We start from the raw sequence: 24,528 nt of genomic DNA on the forward strand, positions 1-24,528 counted from the left end.
TAATGGCCTGTACGGGAAAAGAGTCTAAGAAAGAGCAGATATACGTATCTGTATAACTGATTCACTTTGCTGTAAGCCTGCAACTAACACAACATTGTAAATCAACTCTACTCCAATAAAAATTTAAGAAAAAAGAAACAACACTTTTGCAATAAAAAAAAAGATTTTGTCCTGAACGATGGGTAAACTGGAGTTGTCACATATTGAAACGGAGAACTGGGTGAAAGGAGAACCCTTTGGTTGTGGGGTGCAGGAACCAAGAATTTGGCTTCAGGCGCATTAAGCAGCAGTAGTCTGTTGGATACCCAAGTGGAGGTGATGGGTAGACAGAGGCGTGTGAGCATCTGGGGCCCCGGGAGAGGCCGGGGCTGGGATACGATCATCAGTGCGTAGTTCATTAACAATCTTGGGGCTGCATGAGATCATCAAGGGAGTGAGTGAGGATGGAGAAGAGGAGTGGGTGGGACATTCCAAGGTTTAAAAGTCAGAAAAATGAGACAGAACCAGCATGAGAATCAAGAGAGCCTGCTTAAGACGGGACAGAGTACAGAGTGGGTGCTCAGTAAATCACAGCCACTGCCATCACCATGACCATCGGTATTTTCATGGTTAGAGTACGGAGAAGTGAAGTTTGAAACCAAAATAGCAAGAGTTCAGGAGGACGCACTTCATGTACTTTTTCCTCTTTTCCTTCCCTTTCCTCTGGTTGTGCATCAACCGTGGTCTCAGACTTCCAGCTACTTACTAGAAATAAAACAAAACCATACAAAACTTCTGGGCACCTTACAAGCCCACAACTCAGTTCAAGATATTCAAGAAGAGCTGTGGTCTTTGGGTTGTTGGTAGGGTGAGTAATCACTGAACAGAGTCTGGGAACTGGATGTGACTTTCTCCTCTTACCAACTCACTATATGACCTCAGGCAAGTCCGTCCCTGCCTCAGTCCTGGAGGAGGATAGAGACTTCCATTCAGGGGAGAATACTGATTAGCTCACCAAGTTTCCTACTTGGATGGCATCTCTGCCATTTGCTTTTCTCCTCTCCAAAGCATATAGATCCTATCCTCAATTATTAAAGCAAGATAACAGTGCTTTTGATTTCCCTCTGAGAGTCTAACCTCGAATTGTGGGCTGTTTAGTACTTACAAAGTCTGGGAGAGGAGTGCCCTTTAGGAGTGACCATCCAAGGTCCCCCGCCCCATCCACCCCTGTAGGCAGTCTGAGGCAGATGCCTCTCACTGGTCTACCAGAAGGCCAATGACTTGAACCATATTAGTTTATTTCCTTGTATAATTATCTTCACTGAATTGCATTTTAGGAATCATGCTCTTGGCTTTCATTAAACATCCTTGAAACAGTCACGCAAAGTTCACTGCTGCATTTGCACGAGAACTACTGTTGCAGACACGACCTATACGCTTCTGGAAAAGACTTCCTGAGTGCTTTTGTGAAGCACAAGTCTGCGGGATATTAATAAAAATTTCATTATGGGAAAAGTTGAGTGAGTTTGGAAAAAAACCCAGGTGTCTTTCTTAAAGGTTATCTAAGAGGCTTTACTAATAAAAAGTACAGTGGGTCCTTAGAAAGAGGATAAACTGCGAGATTTCCCATTTTGTCGACCCTTAGAATCCTGTTTTGGTGGTGCAGCTCTTGGGATCAGTGCTCTGAGCACCCAGCAGAAGAGGCTCTGAATGCTTCGGGCTCAGTTAGTCAAGCACCGTGAGCTGCAACAGGGAACATACCAGACAGGAGGCCAGGTAAGCAAGTGACAGGGGAGCCTGCAGGGGGATGAGCAGCGAATGGGCAGCTGGCTCTTCCGTGCACAGCGATCCTGGGTGCCTGGGGTCCCAAGAGGCTTTGCAACGTCCTGGCTGCATCAGATGTTAACTTTGCTATTCATGGAGTTAGGGGTCCTAGCCTCAAATATATCCCTCAGTGACCCTCCTGTACAACAACACACAGAGTTAAAAGATTTTAAAAAATAATCCATTGTTAGGAAAAGGACACAGAGACATGTGCTGTGTTTACAGTTTCATGGGCGAGATGGGGAGGAATGCCACTCGCTCCGACAGCTCACTACCTAGGAAGACCACTGAGAGTCTCTCCCCTCCTCTCCCGCAGCTGGAGTCTCTCTCTTTCACTTCCTGACGTGTACACCCCGTCAACCCTCAAATTTCAGCCTCCGAAGCTCCGAGAAAGCCCCTTGGGGAATACTCTGCTCCTCCCTTTCACTGGGCAGAGCGACCAGCACAGGTGTGTGTGCAGACTGCCTGCCCTCCTATCCATGCAAGGTGCATTATTTAGAGGCTACTGATTTCATTGTAAAGTGGGAAGTGAAATATGTTTCGCTAAAGCTTCCAAAGCGAGGGAGGAAGGAGGGAGGAAGAGGGTAGGTCAATGGGTAAATATGATTGCCTGATGGTCTGGGTCCAGCCATCTTCCTAAGGCTGTATCTTTAACTGGGAGGTACAGCAAGATGATCGATAGCACAAGCAACCTTAGGAGAACCACACCGGCCAGCCCGGATCAGCAGAGTCTGTGTGGTGAGATTTAAGGGGGTGCTTAGTTGGCCCTCCAGCTGTAAGTGTTTGCCAGATGACTTGTAACTTCACCACTGGAGCCAAATTCCTTTGACTCTTAGGGCTCTTTCTGCATTCAAGAGCCCTTGGAAATGAGAAATCCCTGAAATGGGTTGTCGCCTGCTGTCAGCTAACCCTGACGCTCAGGAGTAGAGTTGGGAGTAACGGGACGCCGTGTACCCGGGGTCCTTCCTGGGCGTGTGTAACTCTGAGGCTAAGACAGTGAGACTGGCAGTTTAAGAAGCACCTCCAGGACCATGTCGCCTACTGGCAGGCGGAGTAAGGACCCTGCAAGGTGGACAGACATACCTCTTCTCTTATCATTTGAGGGTTTGAGAGAAGAGGCACCGGGAGTTTAGCCTGAGCCCTTCCCACAGGTCTAGAGGTGGGAAGAGAGAGGGATGGGCTTTGACCCTGGGCGGCTCCTCCCTCCAGGCCAAGACCCTGGAGGAGGTTGAGTTTGTATCTTCAGAGGGGATGGGGTGCCCAGGCAGGTGACTGAAGACTTTATCTCCGAAGGACCCAGCATTAGAGAGCTGAACAGCCCCAGACCCCGCGGGCCGGGAGAGCTTCTGGGCATCCTTCCGTGGGGTCCCATCACCTCCCTGCTGGAGGCAGACTGGGTACCAGGACCCTGCGGTGAAGCCGACTGGGGAGCAGCTTCCTCCAGCCTCTCCAAGCACAGACGTCAGCGGCGAGGCTCAGACTTGGTGGCTGTGCTCTGTCTCTGCACAGGCTTGTGTACGCGCAGCGGGGGACCCACGCAGGGGACCGGGGTGGGGAAGCACACAGGAGGCAAGTGCAGAGTGGCGGCAAGTGGCGGTGGTGATGCTGGGGCAGTGCGAGCGGACAGCGGCTCTCCTGGAGGCTCCACCCCTCGGCGGGCTGGCGTGGGACCTGGGAACGGACAGTGCACGTGGAGGGGCAGCTACTCAGGGCTGCCCTGCCGGGGGGGGGGGGGGGCGGGCGGTGCTGTCAGGCGGGGGCTGCCTTCAGGGTGGAGTTGTAGCAGAGAAGTGGGGTCACCCCTCTTGGAAGCTTTGAGAATGCGTATGAGGAGGGAGCTGCGAACGGAATCCGGAAAAGGTAAGGAGTGCCAGCTTGGTGGAGTTGGGTGCTGGCAGGACTGGCCTTGGAGTCGTGGGAGCGTTCCCAGGAACATCCAGGGGATCGCCACCGGGGCCCCAGTGGTCCCACAGGCCTCCTGAGGCTGGCTGTGCTGTGCTGAAGCCCACATCAAGGGCCCTGGGGATGGCAGCAGAGGCCAGCAGGGTTGAGGGTCCCCCGCACCCACCTCATCTCTGCAGGGACCACAGAACTGCACGCACCGTGGGTGTTCTTCACCTGCTCACAAAAGAGCCGGGTCATTGCATGCAGCAGGAAAGGCTTGACGGGGGGTGACGGGAGGAAGGGCAGGAGCAGAGATTTTCCATCTTGATGGTTTTGTTCAAGGCCAGCCCAGAAGCAGCTGACGTTGGCTTCATTTATCCAAAGGGCACGGCGAGTGACCCTCTACAACCCAGGGATCCTGAAATATTTAGAAGCTCTAATGTTTGGGTGGGAAGAGAACCTCTTTTGGATGAGAAGCTCAATTATTGAGGAAGGGAGAGCTCCCGTTGTCTGGGGCGTAGGGGGGGCACCTTCCTGCTGCGTTGGCGGGGTGCCGGGCGCGGGGCACCCTGCCTGGGACACTTGCCCTGCTCTGTGGGTGAGGCCTCTCCCACAGTGCTGGGCTCTGGGGGACTTTTCTCGTGGCCAAACTCTTCGGGAAAGTGACACAACGGCCTATTTCTTCCAACAGCACCTCTGATTCAGCCTAGGGTATGGTTCGAGGTTGCATCTCTTGTAAACCCCCCTTCAGCTGCTGTCAAGGGCTGGCACCGGAGTTCTTGAATTTAGGCTGATGTGGGTCCTGCTAGAGCCTGCTGTCCTCTGCACATGTCAACAAATGTGTATGCAGGTGTGGACCAGCTGGATCTCTCTCCTTCTCTGGAAAGCGTGGTTTTCAGCAGCGTCAGGCTGGGAAGACAGACATTTTTTCATGAACCCTGAAGTCCTGTGCAGGCAGTTGTCACACAGTGTTCCACCAGCGGCCCACGGCCGGCACAGAACACTGCAAAGCTCCATCTAGCACAAGTGACCACGGGGAACGGGTTGAGAATCCTGCTGCATTGTACACGTCTCCTAAGGGAAGAACATCAAGAAAGATGAGCTCGCCGCGGAATTGGCGAACTGTGTGGAAGGGGCGGGATCTGTAGAGCTCAGCAGCGGCGAGCTCCTGTCATGGCTTGGCCAGTTCGGGTCTCCCCCTGTCACTTATGAGGGTGCGGCGATGTTTTCCCAGATGTGGTCCCCGTGTACAAAACAAAGAATCGCTTTGCACAAAGCCAGAAGGGATACATTGAAAGAATTATCAGAAGAGAATAATACATAGGAAATGTTTGTGCTCGCATGCAAGGAAACTTTGTGGGGTATCTGTGGCTGCCAAAGTGACATCTGGCAGGATTAACTGGATCACCAGAGCCAAACAATGAGGACTGGGAAGGCAGCAAAAACTGTGAGGCCTGGGCCCATGTGGGGGCAAGATTTTGAGAATGACCACTTAGGTGACAAAATGGGATTCCCACGAACCGCAGCTCTGGTTAGTTTCTGGTCTGGAGCCAGATCCTCTCTCTGATGCAGACGTGGGAGGACGGAGCGGCAAGAGCTGCCCAGCTGCTCATCTGGGAAGTCATCCTCCAAGGGACTCTGTCCCTCGTTCTCCTCCCGTACCTGGAGGCGGCAGTCAGCGGGCAGCACCTCTCACAGCACCCCCACGTACACCTGCTCAGACCACCTGCTCAGAGCTACTCTTTTGCCCAGCCCAGCATACCTGTTCCACCTGTCTGAAGACCCGCCGCACGTTTCCTCGAAGCACACCCCAGAGCTCTTCGTCACTCCAGCCACGCCTCAGCAACTCCTCTATCAGTACCGGGTATATGGACACGTCCTCCAGCCCCTGTGGGAACCTGTGTGGCCGCCAGCCAGCCAGCTATTGGGCCTCAGACCTGTTCCCTGGTCCTGAGTCAGAACCAGAGCCCTATGTGTCCAGGGTCCACTGAACCCCAGCCCTGGTCAGATATGGAAAATGGAGACTTGGAGAGAGTAAATGATTCACTCCTGCTCTTCATCCTTCAAAGGAAGGCCCCAAGAGCGCCTCGACTATTCGTCAAAACTCATTGAATTGTACTGTTAAGATCTATGCCTTTCACTGAATGCAATTTTTGCCTCCATTTATAAAGAGAAGAAAAGCTTTTTAAGAACTGGGTTGACCCCCCTGCATGCACAGACCCAGCTGCAGGCAGAGACGATGGTCAGCCCAGCCCAGACCTTGCGAAGAGTCTGCTCAGAGGCCGTGGGTCTGCTGGCACTGGATGGGCGCAGATGCTGGGCAGATGAGCTCTGTGTGGTGTTTTAGACAAATATGATGACCTAGAGTAGGGCCAAGCAGACAGGAGAGCCCAGGAAGCAGACCCTGGGAGAGGGGAGATACCAGTTGGGCCAGCACACCTGAGGCTATGGTCAAGGCCATGAGGACCACAGTGTGGTGGGCACGGTGGCTGTGAAAGCCCCACTGCTGCCCAGCCAGCCCGAGACAAGCCATGGGGAAGCACTCACCGGCCAGCCCCGTCATAATCTCCGCCAATCCCGATGAACTTGCGTCCAGTGACTGCCCTGATGTGGTCGAAGTGATCTGAAGAATGGGAAGTCAGCAGTGTGGGGCTTCCAGGGCAGGGGTGGGGGTGATGACTGGCCTCTGTTGATTCCCCTTTTTGCAGCCTGTAGGCCAAACAGTCCAGTTCCTTCGTGGCCTGGCACCGAGAGTACCAACTCGAGGGCCCTGAGGTTTGATCTGAAGTGATCCCAGCTGGCTCTAGACTGGACTTCAGATTTGGAGTGGACCCCAGAGCCCCCTGTTTGGGCCATTTCCCACCCACGATTCACCCTGCCTCCCAGTCTCCTTGAGAACCTGTGGGGGCTCCTTTCCCCGGGTGTGGAGGATGAGAGAGGAACAAGAGTACAACTGATGAAGACCCCAGAGACCTAAGGAGCTGTCCAGTCCCTTGGCCAGAGGTAGGGGCAGTGCGCTTTAGGAGCCCCTGCAGAGGCACAGATGGGCAGCACCCGGGCTCTGTGTCTGACAGCCTCCCTGCTACCCATCAGTACCGCAGTTTTGATTCCGTGGCTCCAGTTCCACATGGCACCAAGGTGCTGTGTACCGTCCGTTACTGGGTTTTTGGGAGCTGTACCTATTGCCAACAGGAGGGTCAAGCCACTGGGGCTCTTCTGAAGTCCTCCCCAAGTTTGGACCCAGCTTCAGCTCCAAATCAGAGTTTTCAGAGAGCCCAGGGTGAGGCTCACCTGCCACAGTAGGCACGTTGGCTAACGGGTTGCACTGCAGCACCCGCACGGACAAGGGCACCATCGCGATGCCACCGTTCTTCTTCTGCAGGGGCGGACCGGTGGACAGTCAGCTTGGCCCCCAGCACAGCCAGCTGCCTGTTCACTCTCTCGGCCCCTGTGAGGAAGGTGTTGAGGTCAGAGTCGTCTCCTCTCTGGGTTTGTGTGAATGGAGGAGCCGCAGCCCTGGTCTGGGTGGTGTCTTGGCCCTGGGTTTCCGGGTGTGGTGGAGTATCTTACCACCTAGACCCCCACCTAGGGCTCAAGAGTTCAGGGGCTGTGGACCGTGGGTTTTGGGGGCAGAAGATACTTAACCTGGGGTTTGAGGAAATTGAGGGAGAAGAGGCTCGGGTTCAAGGGCTCCCGGTTTGAACCTCTTGCTTTAGGTTTGAGGGCCAGGGCAGTCTCTCACCAGAAGCTGCAGGATATCATCAGGATCATTCCGAGTGTTCTTGCACACACCCCGGGCAGCTGAGTGGGAGAAGATGACAGGTGCCTGTGACACTTCTAGGGCTCGCCGTGCCACAGCATCGAGACATGGGACAAGTCCACCATCATGCCCAGGCGGTTCATTTCTGCCACCACCTTCTGCAGGGACAGGATGGGGAGAGGGCATCAGGGCTGCATTTACCTTGTGTGCATTTATCTGGAGGGAACAGGCGGGGCTGTACATTCATGTGGGGCAGGGTATGGAACCCGGGTCCTTACCTCGCCCAAGCCGGTCAGCCGACTGACATTGCTGTAGAAGGGGTGGATCCCCTTTGCTGAGCTCTGTGCCCTGCAGGATGGCCAGGAGGCAGTCTGACTGGTGGCCATGACTTGGCTACAAGAGCCTAGAAAGAGGTTCTGTCGAACCGTCTACACCTGCAACTCCCTGGTGCAAGAGGAGGGACCCAAACTGGGCTGTGCCTGGCAGTAGGAGGGCCCTTCTGGGGATTCAGTCTTGTTCTGCGAACCTCCATTCCCCTCCCCACCCCAGGTTCAGGGCGGATCCCAGGGGTAAACTTGCTTTGGGCCCCAGCGTGATCTTGGGCAGATCCCTGCCTCACTGGGCCCTTACCATCTGCACTGCGCTCACCAGGGCGTGTTGCAGGTGTGGGTGAGTGTCACGTAGCGCACACCCAGCGCATAGAAGGTACGCAAGATGGAGAGGCTACTGTCCAGTGAGTGGCCGCCCTCCACACCAATGAGGCAAGCCAACTTCCGGGTATTGTTGAGAGCTGGGGGCAGGTAGGTCAGATGATCATTTTCAGAGGCAGGGGTAGCTTACTGAAGTCCCTAGCACCTACCACCACCAGTCTGTTTACCTTTTTTTTTTTTTTTTTTTTGGTCGTGCCGCGCAGCATGAGGGCTCTTAGTTCCCCCACCGGGGATCAAACCCGAGCCCCCTGCAGTGGAAGCGTAGAGTCTTAACGTCTGGACTACCAGGGAAGTCCCCCGTCTACCTTTAAGTGAGGTCACAAGCTCCAGCTCAGAATAGGAGGCACACATGAGGCGGATGAGGTCAGTTTGATCCGGGGTGAGGCACACAGCATCCCGTTCGTGGGTCTGGCATGGGGCGTAGGCTGACCAGAACTGAGGGAAGGCCAGGGCTCGGTTTGGGCTTTGGAACTCCTTGGGCTTCTCATAGCCTCCTCAGCTGGCACAGCACTCACTGTGCCCAGAAGTCACATGGAATGCGTTGCTTTTTCTGTGGTACTCGGATGCCCGTCAGGTTGGCTCACTGTGACCCCTGTAGCCCCCAGCATCCATGGCATGGCACTTTCTAGGCCACTATGGTAACTTAGTTCCAGTGTGACTCACCTGTGGTCTCTGAGGCCCCCAAACTGCCCCACATTCCCCAGCAGCCATGGTGGCACCTTGTGTGTCCCTTTGGTACCTGGGCACCCACGAGACCGTCTTTCAGCCTGTCCAAGCTGGTCTGGCCATGGCTGAAATTGCACAGATTAACATCCTGGAGCCCATTGTGGTAAAACTGCCTCAGGACCCAGGGGCATGTCGTTGTGGCTGGAGGGAGGTCAAGGCAAATGGGTGGGCTCCTTAGGTCTTGGGATCAGGCAGGACACATTGCCTGGCCTGGGCCAGCCGGGGGGTCCCCCACCTCACACTGTCACACAGACTATACTAGGAGCAGCTGAGGCCTGGGCTGAGGGGTTCCCACCAGGGAGGGGATGACAGAGAAGGGGAAGGGCATCCATAGATGATGGAGAGGACATCCAGGGGTGGTGTGAGGGAGCCTCCCCACTAGCTCTGCATGCTCCGGACCTCCTCCCCTGCCCAGGGCCAGGCTAGGCCCCCACCGGCCCCCACCAGCCCGCACACACTGCAGCCCCCCGTCCACAAGCGGGAAGTCCCGCCTCAGGGCCCGCGTGCGCTCCCGCGGACTCGGGGTGCTGGAGGTGCCCGGCGTGGTCTGGACGCGGGTTCCCGGCCGCAGCAGCAGACGCAGCAGCAGCAGCAGCAGCAGACACAGCAGAGGCCGCTGGCTGAGTGCGCGGGGACCTTCGAGGCCCCCGGGCCGCAAGCTGCGCAGGGCCAGGCGGGTGGGCAGAGGCGGGTGTGGGAGGGGCGGGCGATGGGGTTGTGCCCGTCCACACAGGCCACCCAGCGGCGCGGCCTCGCGAGGGGGGCGGGGTGAGGGAGGGGATACAGAGTCACAGGGCCCTGCGAGCCGTGTGCGAGAGCCGCGATCCGCGAAGCCCGGCAGCCCCGGGGCGGCACTGCCCTCCCGCCCCCTGCTCCGAGGCAGCTCCCGCGGGCTAAGCTGGCCTCTGCTGAGAGCCCACTCGCCTCCCGTCGCGGCTTCCCTCCGCCCCTGCGCCTCTTCCCACTCCCACTGCTCCGAGGGGGCGCCCTAGGCTGCTCTCCCCCGCCTCTAACCTTCCTGGCCAAGCTGGGCCGCTTCTCTCAGAGGGCCACCTTCAGCCCGAGGCCTCCCGGGAGCACACCGCGTCCCCATCTGCCTGCAGCCGGCCCCGCCCACTCCGAGGGCTGCGTGCCAGTGTCTCTGCGGCCACAGGTGCTCTGGGCTCCCGGTTTCCCGGTACGGGGCCATGTGGGCTGGTGTGGGGGAAGAGAGAGTTTCTGGAAATGGGGGGGGAACCTTGTGAGCTCTGGATTCAGGAAGGGGCCCTCTGCCCCCGACCTTCTCTCTCCACCTACTTGACTCCCCAACCTGCATGACCATTCTCTGGGGACTTCAACCAGCACCCGGGAACTCTCAGGAACCCCCCCCACACACACACTTCTGGCAGCCAGCCTCAGGAAAGAGCGCCCTCAGGAGCTGCTACACCTCCCCAGGGCCTGAAGAGAGGGACTTTTGGGAGGTGAACTGAACACCTTCTGGGGAGAGTCAACGACCCTTTTCCTCAGCAGAGCAGGAACCCAGTCAGTAGGCTATTTGAGTGGAAGGAAATGAAGTCATTTCCATGGCAGCAGAGCCCCCATCGCAGCAACCTTCCTCCCAGGGCTGCTGGCCGACCTTCTGGCCAGGATCCCTCCTACCTCAGCATGGAAGGCCTGGCCTCGTGAAGAAGTATAGGTTCTGAGAAAAGACCTGGCACCTGGGTTCTGCTGCTACACTTGCCTTATCTCGAGGCCCTTGTGACTCTAGCTTTCCCAGAAACCTCAAGGGCTAAGTGCCTGTGCTTGCTCAGAGGCCGCACGCCACTCCCCATTTCCAGCCTCAGGCCCTCCCCCTAGCTGCCTCCTCTGGGGACCCCCTCCCTCCAATACACACACACACACACACACACACACACACACACACACACACACACACACACACAGGGGATGTGCCTTCTCACAGAAGCTCAACCACTGAGATGCTTTAGGGACTGTGCCCAAACTCCTTCATCCCCAGCCTCTCCAGTTTTTGCTCTGATCCCTGGCACCCCCGGAGCTGTTCCGCCTTTGGAACCTTTCCTGGGTAGCAGGAGTGCCTAGCACAGGGGTAGTGACCTAAGTGTGAGCACTGGCGACCCTAGAAGTCTGTTACAGAAAAACATTGAGCAGTAAGGGACCCCCCTGGGGACAGAAAGGGCTGGGAATAAAGGAGCATGTGAACCTCGGGGCAGGGTGCGTGCTGCTTGACTCTCCATCCTGTTCTTGCTTCAGGGAGCAGGTCTTCCTGGGTCTCTCTATCCTGCCTCCTGAGACCCCAGGCAGGAGGCTCTTTGGGAAGCCACAGATTGCTGCTTTCAGTTTCAAAAAACCCAGCTCCCCCCTGGTTTGTGGTGGTGGCCGCTGACACTGGCTCAGAGCAGGAGCCCATGTGGTAGCCTGCTAAGGCTTCTCTGCACCCTGTCTCTGCTCCTGCATTCTTCTCGGCTCGCAGAGTGCAGACTTTTCTGTCTTCAGCTGACAAAGGGGCCCCTGAGGATTGAGCAGAGGAACGTCACGTTTTCTTCCAGGCCAGCTTCAGCCCTGGGATGTTCAGGGCAGACTGTCATTTCAAACCTCAGTTTCTGAGGCTCCTTGCTTTTGGCCATTTAGTGTGGCAGGAGGCTCCTGGCTGAGGAAGGCTCAAACAGAACGACGCAGGTTGTGATCTGTGGCAGTGGGCAGTGGGGGGACGGGGTGGGTCACTGCAGGAAGAGGCATTCGCTGCCTTAGGCAGTTAAACCATTGCCCTCTCTTCAGAGTGCCTCAGCCAGCAAGATGCTGTGGGGTCTACCTCCTGGCACCATGCTCCAATCGCCGGATTTTGGGTCTGGGGCAACCCAGGTCTTCGTCTGACTCTTCCGGAGCGCGCTTTCTCTTGGGAGCATGTCTAGGGACTGGCTTCTCTGCTTCCACCTTTGCTGGCGTGGCCAAAGGAACTGCTGCTGCAAAGAAAATCAGAACTGATCAGTCACTTCTGCTGTACACAGTCTCCTGCCAGAATTTCCCTCTCTCATGTCTCTCCCAGTTTCTGGCTGAAGACCTTTAATCGACTTGACATCCAAAACACAGCCTTGGCCCATCACCTCTATGAGTCCCTAGAGAAGGGACACTGGCTGCAAAAGCAATTCCTAGAGCCTATGGCTGCAGCACATGAGGAAGTCTCTTCACCGTTTCCAGGGTAAACAGTAGAACCCGAAAGTCATTGCAACCATGAGCCTCTCCATCTCTCCCTTCCACAACAGAGAAAACATTTCTTGCAGTCTGTCACTTCTGAGGCTTTAATGGAAATGTCTTTCAAGTTTTGGAAAAAAATAATCTAATATAAATTGGTGAAGAACCCCTCCCACCTTGGCAACCCCTCTTGGGCCCCATTTATACTGCCTGTTTCCACCACACTGAACTCTAGCCCTCTGATACTTTTATGTAGATTAGAACAAGGCCGAATACTGAGGCAGAGTGATCAGGAGACTGAGAACCGCGTTCTGGGTACCAAGTCTAGGCTCACATCAACCCAGCCTCCTGGGACACCATCTCCTCAGCCCTCCAGTCTCATTAGCACTTCGACAGCCCTCTTGGTTCTTCCGGTCTTCCCATCAATATGGCACCACCCTCTCCCCTAGAAGTAAAAATCATTATAATTCTCCCTCTCTCCACCGTGAAAGGATGAGATAAAGGCTCAGCAGCAGCCCCCGTGAAACACATGGTCACCACTGTGAAGAGGTGTTACTAAGACGATTTGGTCCGACTCAGAGAAGGAAAGAGACAACTCTGCCCTTAGGCTGATCAGGCCCACAGGAGGGAACCACACTGGGGGCAGCCTTTGAGAGAGTGGCAATGCGAGAGAACCTTCTTTAGGAGGGGACTCGCTGTTGCCGACCTTGAGAAAGTAAGGATGGGACATTGGTTTACTGGGGCTGTTGCAGAGGGGATGTGCCCAGAGGTTGGGCCACCCTGCTTGAGAATCAAAGCACCTTCTAGTCCGAAGCTGCTTGAATGCTCCAATCGCCGGATTTTGGGTCTGGGGCAACCCAGGTCTTCGTCTGACTCTTCCAGAGCGCGCTTTCTCTTGGGAGCACGTCTGGGGACTGGCTTCTCTGCTTCCACCGTTGCTGGCGTGGCCAAAGGAACATCCCCGTAGGCCCGGTAGCCACCAACCAGGCAGTATGTCTCCCCATGCCAGCCCAACTGCGTTTCTCCACACCCTCGGTAGGGGACATGGTACTGACCAGGGGTAGGAGGAGAAACGGGAGCCACTGCTGCTGCAAAGAAAATCAGAACTGATCAGTCACTTCTGCTGTACACAGTCTCCTGCCAGAATTTCCCTCTCTCATGTCTCTCCCAGTTTCTGGCTGAAGACCTTTAATCGACTTGACATCCAAAACACAGCCTTGGCCCATCACCTCTATGAGTCCCTAGAGAAGGGACACTGGCTGCAAAAGCAATTCCTAGAGCCTACGGCTGCAGCACATGAGCAAGTCTCTTCACCGTTTCCAGGGAAAACAGTAGAACCCGAAAGTCATTGCAATCATGAGCCTCTCCATCTCTCCCTTCCACAACAGAGAAAACATTTCTTGCAGTCTGTCACTTCTGAGGCTTTAATGGAAATGTCTTTCAGGTTTTGGAAAAAAATAATCTAATGTAAATTGGTGAAGAACCCCTCCCACCTTGGCAACCCCTCTTGGGCCCCATTTATACTGCCTGTTTCCACCACACTGAACTCTAGCCCTCTGATACTTTTATGTAGATTAGAACAAGGCCAAGTACTGAGGCAGAGTGATCAGGAGACTGAGAACCGCGTTCTGGGTACCAAGTCTAGGCTCACATCAACCCAGCCTCCTGGGACACCATCTCCTCAGCCCCCCAGTCTCATTAGCACTTCAACATCCCTCTTGGTGCTTCCAGTCTTCCCATCAATATGGCACCACCCTCTCCCCTAGTACTCAGCAGCTCAGGATGGGATGTGTCTGAGGGCACCGATATAGATGTCTCCATGACAGCACAGAGGTGCCTGGGTTTGAAGGTGTGTTTCAGGAGTGGCCCTCTTCCTCAAACTGCTCCATTTACCATTTGCCAACAAAAATGCACTTGTCTTTTGCTAAGAGGCCAATCAGGAAAGGGTCTGAATGGAAGCATCCTGTAGCCCAAAGGGGAAGCTACATTTATAAAGATCAGGACCATCCTGCACACTTGTCCAGGGATGACCTTTCACTTGTCCTCAGCAGTGAGCACTGTGGGTCCCTGAAGGTGTCCCAGGTCACTGGTATTACTTACAGCTGGGAACGCGCTCAGGTATACGTAGTGGGCAAACCCCACAGGAACATGAGGCAGCCAGGTGAGATTGTGTGTACACCATGCCTCCGGGCGGTCTCGGTGTACCTGCCGCACTGCCCACCCATGGAACAGAGCACAGGTCTGAGTTAATATAGACGATCCAGTCACACATTCTCACTCAGACAACCAAAGAGATCGGTATCTGGTGGAGAACTGTCAGGGAAGTTTCTCTGAGGGCAGCACGTTGGCAGTTACGCGGCCATGGAAACTGTTAGAAGGCCGGTGAGGTCATCACTACCCAGTGAGGTCATGATAAGGAACGTGTGACTTGGGGGTCAGGCTTCAGGAGGAGGGGCAGTTTTGTGGAGGAGATCGGGGGGAGGCAGAGGTACTCTACCTGGCCCCTCACACCTGGGCCTCCCCACCCATGCCCTAGTCTAGCAGACACCCCACGTGGGGCGTGCCGGTGGGCTGGCACAGCCCCAGGGGCCCCAGGAGGGCAAGAGAGACCCACTTTCTGAGATTGCCAGTGACACACCCATAGTCCGGATATTATCCGTAACGATTACTAAGGTTGTTTATCTCCCTCCACTTTTACTAAGAAAAGGAGTAATTGAAGACTCTAAGTCATTTTTACTGAGGTTCTTTGTTTTTTTTTTTTCTTCAAAATACTAAATGTAAAGTCTGCAGGGCGTATATAGGTGTTCAAATTTTTTCCAGATTTTATGTTTTTGGTGTTTTGTAAAAAATTTTTATTATTTATTTATTATGTTTATTTTTGGCTGTGTTGGGTCTTCGTTTCTGTGTGAGGGCTTTCTCCAGTTGCGGCGAGTGGGGGCCACTCTTCATCGCGGTGCGCGGGCCTCTCACTATCGCGGCCTCTCTTGTTGCGGAGCAGAGGCTCCAGACGCTCAGGCTCAGTAGTTGTGGCTCACGGGCCCAGTTGCTCCGCGGCATGTGGGATCTTCCCAGACCAGGGCTCGAACCCGTGTCCCCTGCATTGGCAGGCAGATTCTCAACCACTGCGCCACCAGGGAAGCCCCTTTACTGAGGTTCTTAATACCTTCCTCACAAGGGTGGACAAAACTCTCAGCTTTTTGTATTGAGTGCAGATGTCTCTATTCTTGCCCATTTCAGAGTCCTCCTCACTCAAAATCTAGGTTTTGTCGATCTTTAGTACCCTGTCTCTCATCTTATCTCAGATTATTCTGTGGTAAGATGGTGCAAACTATGTATTTACTAACTGGAGAGAATTCAAGTCCCCGGAGCTGTTGTAGCTCAAAATTCTGTTTTTTGTTTTTTTGTTTTTTTTTTTCAAAATTCTGTTTTAAGTGGAGTCATTTTCTGTGCTTTCCTTTCATGCTGTCTGCAAAATGCCTGTTTCTGTCCTCCTTGAGATCCAGGTTTACAGCGCTCTCCTTTTTCTCATTCTGGGGTCTCTATGTTTGTGGCATCTCTGAGGGCCCATGTTCTGTTGAGGCTGAATTTGATACCTGGTGAGGGGGGCGGGGAAAGCAACTTCCAGATGGGTCAGCCTAGAAAAGGATCCCCCATTGTGTAGAAATTTAAAAACAGGCAAAATACCTGTCCTATCAGACACTATGATTTGCCCCCTCTGTCTGACGCAGCCGAGAGCTTCGTCATTTAATTCACACCTATCTACTGTGAAGGCCCAGCCAACAAGATCATTTTGGAGCCCTGAGTGGGTGCCCAGAATGGATGGGAGGGCTGAGGTAACCAGAACTCTGCCTTTTTTATGGACAGGTGTTAGGGCATCTTCTTTTCAAAGTGACACATTCCCAACCCATCCAACTCACGTAGAGGAACAAAACCACTGTCACCAGCCAAAGGGAGAAAAACATGGGGCTGCAGAGGAGAGGGATCTTGTGGGGACTCTTGTATTATTCATCCACGTGCAAGTATGAGCTCCAGATTTGATAAGACATGCAGTCTGATCAAAAGTCATGCAATTAATGATTTCTTTCAAAAATCAAAGAACTCTTTGATTCTTCATTTTAATGTAACTTTGACCTCTTTTCTTTCCATGTCATAAAAGAGGCCTTGACTAAGCTAAACATGCTCTCTCTCCGTGCCTGCAATGTATCAGAAAGCATCGTCAGTTACTTTCACAGGCAGTGGAGAACTCCTTAATTTTTCTCTGACGACAAGAGCTCCCTTTGAGCCTGGGCCAGAGGTGAGCAAGATTCTGATTCTGGAAAGATGTAGAAAAATGAAGTTCCTTTTGCCAGAGGTTCTGGGTGAGCATTGTTGATGTATGACTGTTAGCAGTCTTACCCTCCTTCCACCTATTCTTCCTTTTCTGCATGGTGGACTGTCCTTTAGTTTTGGGGGTACAGTATTGGGGGAGAAAAGGAAGGGGAGGCTAGAGGTAAGTAGGCTAGTGGCGGGGATTTTGTGCACGAATAGTTGAAGAAGGAAGTGTGGGAGCAAGTGCTGTGGTAAGACGGGAAAGGGAGAATTTAAAAAAAAAAATCTGTGATCCATAAATCCCCTTCAAAGACTCTAAGCAAAGTACTTAAATTATTTCACAATTACTTTTTGGTTACTACTCTGCAGTATAAAAAACAATAAGTTCACTTTTTATCGTATCCCTATGTCATTAGCATCATTTTAAAGACGTGTCTTAACGGCTGTATCGTGTACCATCCTTTATTTAACCAGCTCCCTTTTTTGGACAGTTAATTCAGTTATTTTGTTGTTTATAAATATATATATATGATGGATATTTTTGTTTGTAATTCTGATTATGTCATTTTGTCAGTCAGGATAACTGATGGTAGCTGTACTAACAAACAACCTAAAATCTCAGTGGCTTAGCAGGTGTTGACTGAAAAAAATGCACAACTAAAAGTTGAGAATCATCTTTTTTTTGGTGGACTTGCTGAGGACTTAAGCCCGGGAGGCAGTGTCAGATCGCTCTGAGAGATTGCACTGAAGAGGGAAGGGAGGAACCAGGACATATAGGAGTTTTGCAAAAACAAAACAAAACAAAACGTTAAACCCCAAAACAACCAGGTAGTCGGAACATCAAAAGATTACTGTTAATTAAAGAAAAACCAGACATCTCAAGTCAATGAATTTAGCATTTTTCTATGTACGGGAAGAGGCAGGAGTCTGGGCTCATTGGAATCCTTCCTTTGATGTGCATTTGAACTATCTAGAGCCAGCATCCTGCTTTTCTCCATCCTGAATCCCCTCCGGGTGCACCATCGGGGATGGCTGCCATGGCTGATGATGGCTTGATGGCTGCAACACTCTGTTGACTGATAGGGCAGGCGACATTCTTCATCCATACAGGTTCAAGTCTTCTTTCTTGCTCGATTTACTGGCTAGGGTTGGAGTGGGAGACTCTGTTCTTTGCAGATGTGAGGGACTCAGGGTCCTTCAACATTGTGGCGTCACCTTCCTCAGGTCCTCGGAGCCCCGGCGCTGGAAGAAGGGAGCTTGGAGAAGGCACGCACGCTCTTGGCCTCTTCTGCCCAGAGAGGACAGAGCCACTTCTGCGCATGGTCCACTGGTCAGGGCTCGTCCCAGGGCCCCACCCAGAGGCAAGGGGGCTGTCGAAGGGCATCTGGATGCAGCAAAGAGAAAGGGCCAATGGGTATTGATTAACAACTAGCCAAGGTCCTACCTACCTACCAATTCACTGTCAGGTCTTTAGAATACAAAGGGTTACATTCCTGCAATCCTCCTCTAATTCGAGACAATTCTCCATTCATATTCTCTTTTGCTTAGAGCAACCTTGAGCTGGGTCTTCCCAGGCTCTTCTTTCTACCCCTACAGGCTGTGGTCTCCTCGGAAGCTTTGGTGGGATGCAGGCAGCATCTGGGAGAAGGCGCCTCGGAACTCACGTGCCCGCGTTGCCCAGGACCCCAATTCCTTCCACCTCTCGGATGCTGCTTTCTTTTCCCAGGGACAGAGCCAAGCTGTAATTGACTCCTTGGGTATTTCAAAGTCCCTGATCCCAAGACTGAAGGATGACTCCCTGCTGTTGTGAAAGGTTACCAAATTATCAGGACCTCTGATTGGGAGGGACAGTGGGAAGAGGGGAGGTGGTGTCAGGGGAAAGGCACTGACATTTCAAACTCAGCTGGCGACTCCAGCCCTTGGTAATGGCTTTAGTAACTTCCCAGCTGATCCCTGTGATTGAGCATCAGGACCATTGAATGCTAATTGAGTTGAAAAGCTTCCCCCTCATGTGCTAAAACTCTCAGGCAGTAAAAGGCTTCTGACCATGTCTGGAGTTGCGTGCTGGGGACAATGTGGTGGGTTGCCTCTGTCTACGCTTAACTGCTGTTCGTCTTCCCGGCTTGACGGGGTAGGGTTGCTGTACATACACAGACTTTAAAATTATTTTTAAATTATTTTTTTAAACTGAAGAATGGTTGATTTACATTGTTGGTGGTTTCCGGTGTACAGCAAAGTGATTCAGTTATGCATACACACATACATACGTATACATACATACATATATATATATTCTTTTCCAGATTCTTTTTCATTATCGTTTATTGCAAGATATTGAGTAATATTGAGCACAGTAATACTGTGCTCTACAGTAGGACCCTGTTGTTCATCTATTTTACATATATCATATATCTGTGTGTCTCTGTTAATCCCACACTCCTAATTTATCCCTCCCCTCACCCTTTCCCCTTCGGTAACCGAAATTTTGTTTTCTGTGTCTGTGGGTCTATTTCTCAAACAGACTTTTTTTTTCTTTTTTTTTTTTTTTAAGCAGATTGCACCTTGCTGTGGCTGGATCAATACTCTGGAGTAAGCTGTTTGCCCTCAAAACTGCTGGGGCCGCAGCCATGGAGCTGCAGGATCCCAACGGGGTCCTGACGTCCATCTGCTCTGTTTTTTTCAGGTGCGCTGAATCGACAGTCCTGAGTTTTGAAGTTTTCCTGGAGGGGACGTGAGGGGATTTCTCCAGGATCGATGGAACTCCTTTTGTGGTGCTTCAGTGCTTCCACCATGAAGGACAGTGGGACGTCCCTATGCACGTCCCCCCGCCCCACCCCACTGTTTCCTTTACTCTCTCTCCTCCCACCCCCAATTCCCAGAAGAAGATCTAGGAATCAGGTCCAAACATAAGATCTTTGGAGAATCCTTGCGTGTGTTTTTTTAAATTTTTATTGGAGTATAGTTGATTTACAATGTTGTGTTAGTTCCGGGTGTACAGCAAAGTGAAGCAGTTATACATATACATATAATCCACTCTTTTTTAGACTCTTTTCCCATACAGGTCATTACAGAGTACTGAGTAGAGTTCCCTGTGCTATACAGTAGGTCCTGATTAGTCATCTAGTTTATAGGTAGTGTTGTGTATATGTCAATCCCAATCTCCCAATTTATCCCTCTCCCCTCCCCACTTTCCCTCCCTGGTAACCATAAGTTTGTTTTCTACACCTGTGACTCTATTTCGAATCCTTGTGTTTTACTCTCGTCCTGAAACTAGATAAAGCCTAGTCATCAATCAACAGGTGAGGAAGTAGAGCCAGGCATTGGTTGAGTGTTGATGTTTCTGGTACAAGCTGACTCTCCGCTCATCATCCCACACCTTCATCAGCCATCATCCTGCTGTCTGTCACCTCCTCTTCTCTGAAGAAGGCCCGGGCCATCTTTTGAAAATACAAAGTCCAGCATTGAGACCCTCCCAACTGAGAGAGCAGGAAGGGCCAGGGCTGCTGAGGTGCTCCCTGAACCCCACTCAGGGGATCTGTGTTGTTCCCACCTGGGTGTATTGTGTGGACCCCCTAAAATTCCTCCAAACCTCTGCCTCTGCGCTTCCAGATTGCCCCTGAAAGAAATGAACAATAATCATAATACCCACCACGTACTGACCGCTGGTCTCTTGAGGGCTGCCTTGCCATTGGACAACATTTGTTGAGCTCCTACTGTTTGCCAGACAGCGGGTACATGCTTTATGTGTGTTTAGCCCTTCTGACAACACTGTGATTTAGGACCTGTTAATATGTCTATTTTGCTGAAATGGAAACTGAGGTTCAGAGTGGTTAAATAACAAGGAAAAGTCCATGTTTTTACCCCCTACACTAATATATATGTATATTTGTGTATATATATTCTATATATGTATATTTAACATATATATGATGTTGACTGAAAAAAATGCACAACCTCAAAGTTGAGAAATATGTTTTATTGGGTGGGCAAAACTGAGGACTTAAGCCTGGGACACAGCCTCTCAGCTCTCTCTGAGGGACTGATCCAAAAAGGAGAGGGAGGAGCCATCAACTATAGGAGTTTTTGCAACAAAGACCAGGTAATCGGAACATGGAAAGATTCCTGTTAATTAAAGAAAACCAGACATCTCGAGTTAATGACTTTTTAGTGTTTTTCTGTGTATGGGAAGATGCAAAAGTCTGGGCTCACTGAAATCCTTCCTTTGATATGCACCTCAGCTATGTGGGCCAGTATCCTGTGCTTTCTCATCCTGAGTTCCCTCGGGGTGCACCATCAGGGGAGGCTGTGGCAGTTGACTGCTAGATGGTGGGCATCCTGTTTCCATCCTGAGTTTCCTCAGGGTTCACTCTTGGGGCGGCTATAATGTGATGGCTTGATGGCTGCAACATCCTTTGTTTACTGATATGGCAGGCAACATTTTTTCATTGACAATTATATATATATACAATCGACACTGTTCGTGTTACATATATTATCTATTTTACGTACTACGCGTTTTTTAGAATCTTTGCAAAAAACCTTGCAAGGTAGGTGTTATTCTTTACATTTTGTGAAAAAGAAATTAAAGCCTCTAACAGGCTGAGAAATTTGTCAGGTCACTACATCACGATTAACAAGTCAGTGAACAAGATTTTGAATCCAAGTAATCCTTTTGTGAAAACAAAACCCCCCCAAAAACAAAGAAACTATGTTCTTTCCATGCTCCAAAATATATTTTGGTCAAGTGACTTAAGAAACTCTCCCTTAAGCTTGTCTAAAGCAGAAAATAAGACAACAGTGCTTGACTGGAAATTATCAAAAGGCAGGATCAAGCAGGAATAATGAAAGGGAGCCTGAGGTTTCGGGGGATGAACCCACTGGCTAAATAGGCCCCTGGAAACAGACCCACTTTTTTTTTTTTTTAATTCATTTGTATATTTGTTTATTGACTGTTTTCCTCCAATAGAATGTAATCTTTTTTTTTTTTTAACATCTTTATTGGAGTATAATTGCTTTACAATGGTGTTAGTTTCTGCTTTATAACAAAGTGAATCAGCTATACATATACATATATCCCCATATCTCCTCCCTCTTGCTAGCTCATGATTTAGGACCCACGCACAGGAGAATTCAGGCTGCATTAATAGAAAAATATGACTTGCAGCCCTGGAGATGTGGCTTCAGAGGAAATGATGACTTAATGCTTGTGATCTGTAAGAATGTTGGTGTTTTGGGTCAAGTAACCTATGCATTTTCTCAAGGGAGGTAGGTTTGGGGAAAAAAGGCAATAATTAAACTGAACATACCAACCAACAAGGAAAAAATAATTTAACTGTTACGATGACTCATTTAGTTGGCAGCTTCAGGTAATGAGGTGCTCTGGATTAATTTTCCTGAGAGCAGAAACATATCCCTTTAAATGATGAAGCATGTTATCTTCATCAATCTTTGAAGAAAATATTTCCAAGGTACATTTTATATTCTCTTTTGTCAGTAGTATTCTTGACAATTTTTAGGACTAGAGACATAGTTTTGTTTTTGTTTTTAAAGAGTTTAAAGAACGATTTGATCTTTGAAAATCATGTTACATCGTTGGTCCCCAGTGTTTTCATCTACAGTATGTGAACTTTGGGTTAGATGATCATCAAGGTTCCTTCCATCTCTAATATTCTCTAAGTAAAGGGCTCTTGTGCACAATAAAATTTAAAACATAAGAATCATCGAGGGGGCTTGTTAAAAATGCAGATTCTTAGGTATCATTGTTGGAGGTTCTGATTCAGTTGGTTTGAGTGAGGCAAGAGAACCTGTATCATAAATGGGTGCATACCCATGGCCATTTTGATGACCTCATTTTGAGAAACTGATTCTCTTTCCAGCCTCAGATAACAGATGTCATAACCATTTTTGGCCACCAGGGTACCGTTGCTGCCCTGCCCTCAGTGGTGTGAAGTTGTAAGGGGCTGACCAGACCCAGAGGCCTGTGCTTTGATAGTTTGCTTCTGATCCCATCCTCAGTATTAACTGTCACTTAGTTAATGTAGCTGCTGAGGAAAACCAGATAATCGAGCTGCAAATTAGGTGCCCTGCATTTGTACCTATGAGTCATTAAGTTTTCATCTCAGGCTGGGTAGGGGCGAGGGGAGGACTTCCATTTTCTCCTGTAGTCTAAAGTGCATAAATGAGCCACGGCTATCTTAGACCCTGTTTGGAGGTCTCTTACTCTTCGTTCGTGTTCTTTCTCATCCTAAGAGTCAAGTTTCTGGAAGGGCGACATCAGGAGAAGTGGCAGATTTCTGTGTAAATATGTTAACATTTCATAGTGAGGTTTGGGGTCAGGGCTGTCCCTGACTTCTCTTTTAAATTTCTTTATTTTTTAAACAGTTGTACTGATGTATAATTCACATGCCATACAATTGACTCTTTTGAAGTATATGCAATTCAGTGGTTTTTAGTAAAATCTGTGAATTTATAGAGTTGTATGCACCTATCATGTAATCTAATTTTTGAACATTTCCATCACCCTCCAAAAGAAACCTTGTGCCTATTTGGAATCACTCTCATTCCCACCCCCAGACCCATTCAACCGATAATTTACTTCTTACCTCTATAGATTTGCCTTTTGTAGACATTTCATATAAATGGGCTCATACCGTATGTGGTCTCTTGTGTCTAGCTTCTTTTATCTAGCGTAATGTTTTTGAGGTTATGCAGTAGCATGTATCATATTGCCAAAGAATATTCTATAGTATGGATATACTACATTTTATTTATCCATCCACCAATTAATGGACATTTGGTTTGTTTCCACGTTTTCGCCGCTCTGGCTGATGTGTGCATGTAGTTTTAATTTCACTTGGGTGGTTACCTAGGGGTAATTACCTGGGTCATATGATGAATCAGTGTTTCAAAGTAGCAGTTTCGAATTTGACAATTCCACCAGCAATGCATGAGGATTTCAGTTTCTCCGTATCCTTGCCAACGCTTGTTATTATTGGATACAAGTCCTTTACTGGATATATGATTTTCAAATATTTTTTCCTAGTTCATGGCACGTCTTTACTTTTTTAATGGTGTCTTTTGAAATGCATTATTTTTTATCTGAATGAAGCCCAGCTTATTTTTTTCTTTTATCAATATACTTTTTGGTGTCATAGCTAAGAAATCTTCGCCTGACCCAACATCAGTGTCTTGATGCTTACCTAAAATCTTGTAGGCTTTGTTCAATAGGAAGTGACCAGTGACACCTACTATTTAGTGCCTTGTTTAAACAGATGAAAGATGAATATGCACGTTGTGGCCTGAACCTACTCTAATGAAAGCTTGCCGACAGTTTTCCTAAGGTCGTGAAGGTGCCGCAGCCAGACTGGACTCCTCCATCACCATGCCATGGCCTTCTGAGCATCTCTTCCTCATCTTAGTGCCTGCCAGCAGCAGAGGAAGTAGAACATAGGTCTTTCATGTACCTTTTTGTACTATGAGGTAGCACTGTGCCCTCCTTACTTTTTCAGAGCCTTAGGTAGAGGACCCTACCCTGAGGTGCCACAGCTGGAGGAACACAGCCCTTCTCTTTCTATAGGTTTTAGAGTGAGATATCGGGACAGTAGCTCACTCTCAGGCAACGAAAAACCAAAGAAAAAACCACCCACTACCTTAGGGTTTTGTCCTAAGAATATGCTGGTTGCAGCCTCTGTAGGTAGACACCAGGCGTCCCTGAGAGCTTCTGATAGACTTGATACTTCTCCCCAATCCTGTTGTGTCTCTCCTGCTTTCCTAAAATACTAAGTAGTTTGTGTCCACTTTCAGTTCTGGATTTTTTCCACTGCGTTTAGACTGGGAGAAACGTTATCAAATCCCAGCTTCATGAATGCCTGATTATCACTTGTAACTTTTGTCTCTTGAGCCTAGAAGGCATCTCTTGTGTATAAATGACACTGGACGTTAATATGCACCCTAAACTTGAATACAGTGCACATCTAGTAACAGCTTGTATAAAACGTGTAACTCCCCGAAGTAGTCCTAACACCTTATAATTGAAAAAGTGAGTTATAATTGACCAAATGCTTTCACAAATAGGATCCCTTTTGATCCTCACATCTCTGTGGGGAATTACTGCTCCTTTTTTAAAAAAATAAATTAATTTTATATTTA

The 24,528-nt window shown here is 50.2% G+C and overlaps 1 long non-coding RNA gene across 6 annotated transcripts; it reads left to right on the top strand.

Moving 5' to 3' along the window:
• The first annotated feature begins 1,739 nt into the window (after positions 1-1,739).
• On the top strand, positions 1,740-23,034 carry LOC309621429. 6 transcript variants are annotated; one of them, XR_014240010.1, is made up of 6 exons: positions 1,740-1,755; positions 2,120-2,251; positions 3,097-3,318; positions 17,355-18,193; positions 18,935-19,151; positions 19,655-23,034. It is a non-coding gene; the product is annotated as an uncharacterized lncRNA (long non-coding RNA). The 6 variants fall into 6 exon arrangements; XR_014240011.1 differs by lacking the exon at positions 1,740-1,755 and having other exon boundaries at positions 1,893-2,289; XR_014240012.1 differs by lacking the exon at positions 1,740-1,755 and having other exon boundaries at positions 1,893-2,251.
• Positions 23,035-24,528: the final 1,494 nt, after the last annotated feature.

Source organism: Balaenoptera borealis, assembly GCF_965194805.1.
Source record: "Balaenoptera borealis genome assembly, contig: HAP1_SCAFFOLD_712, whole genome shotgun sequence".
NCBI classification, from domain to species: Eukaryota; Metazoa; Chordata; class Mammalia; order Artiodactyla; family Balaenopteridae; genus Balaenoptera; species Balaenoptera borealis.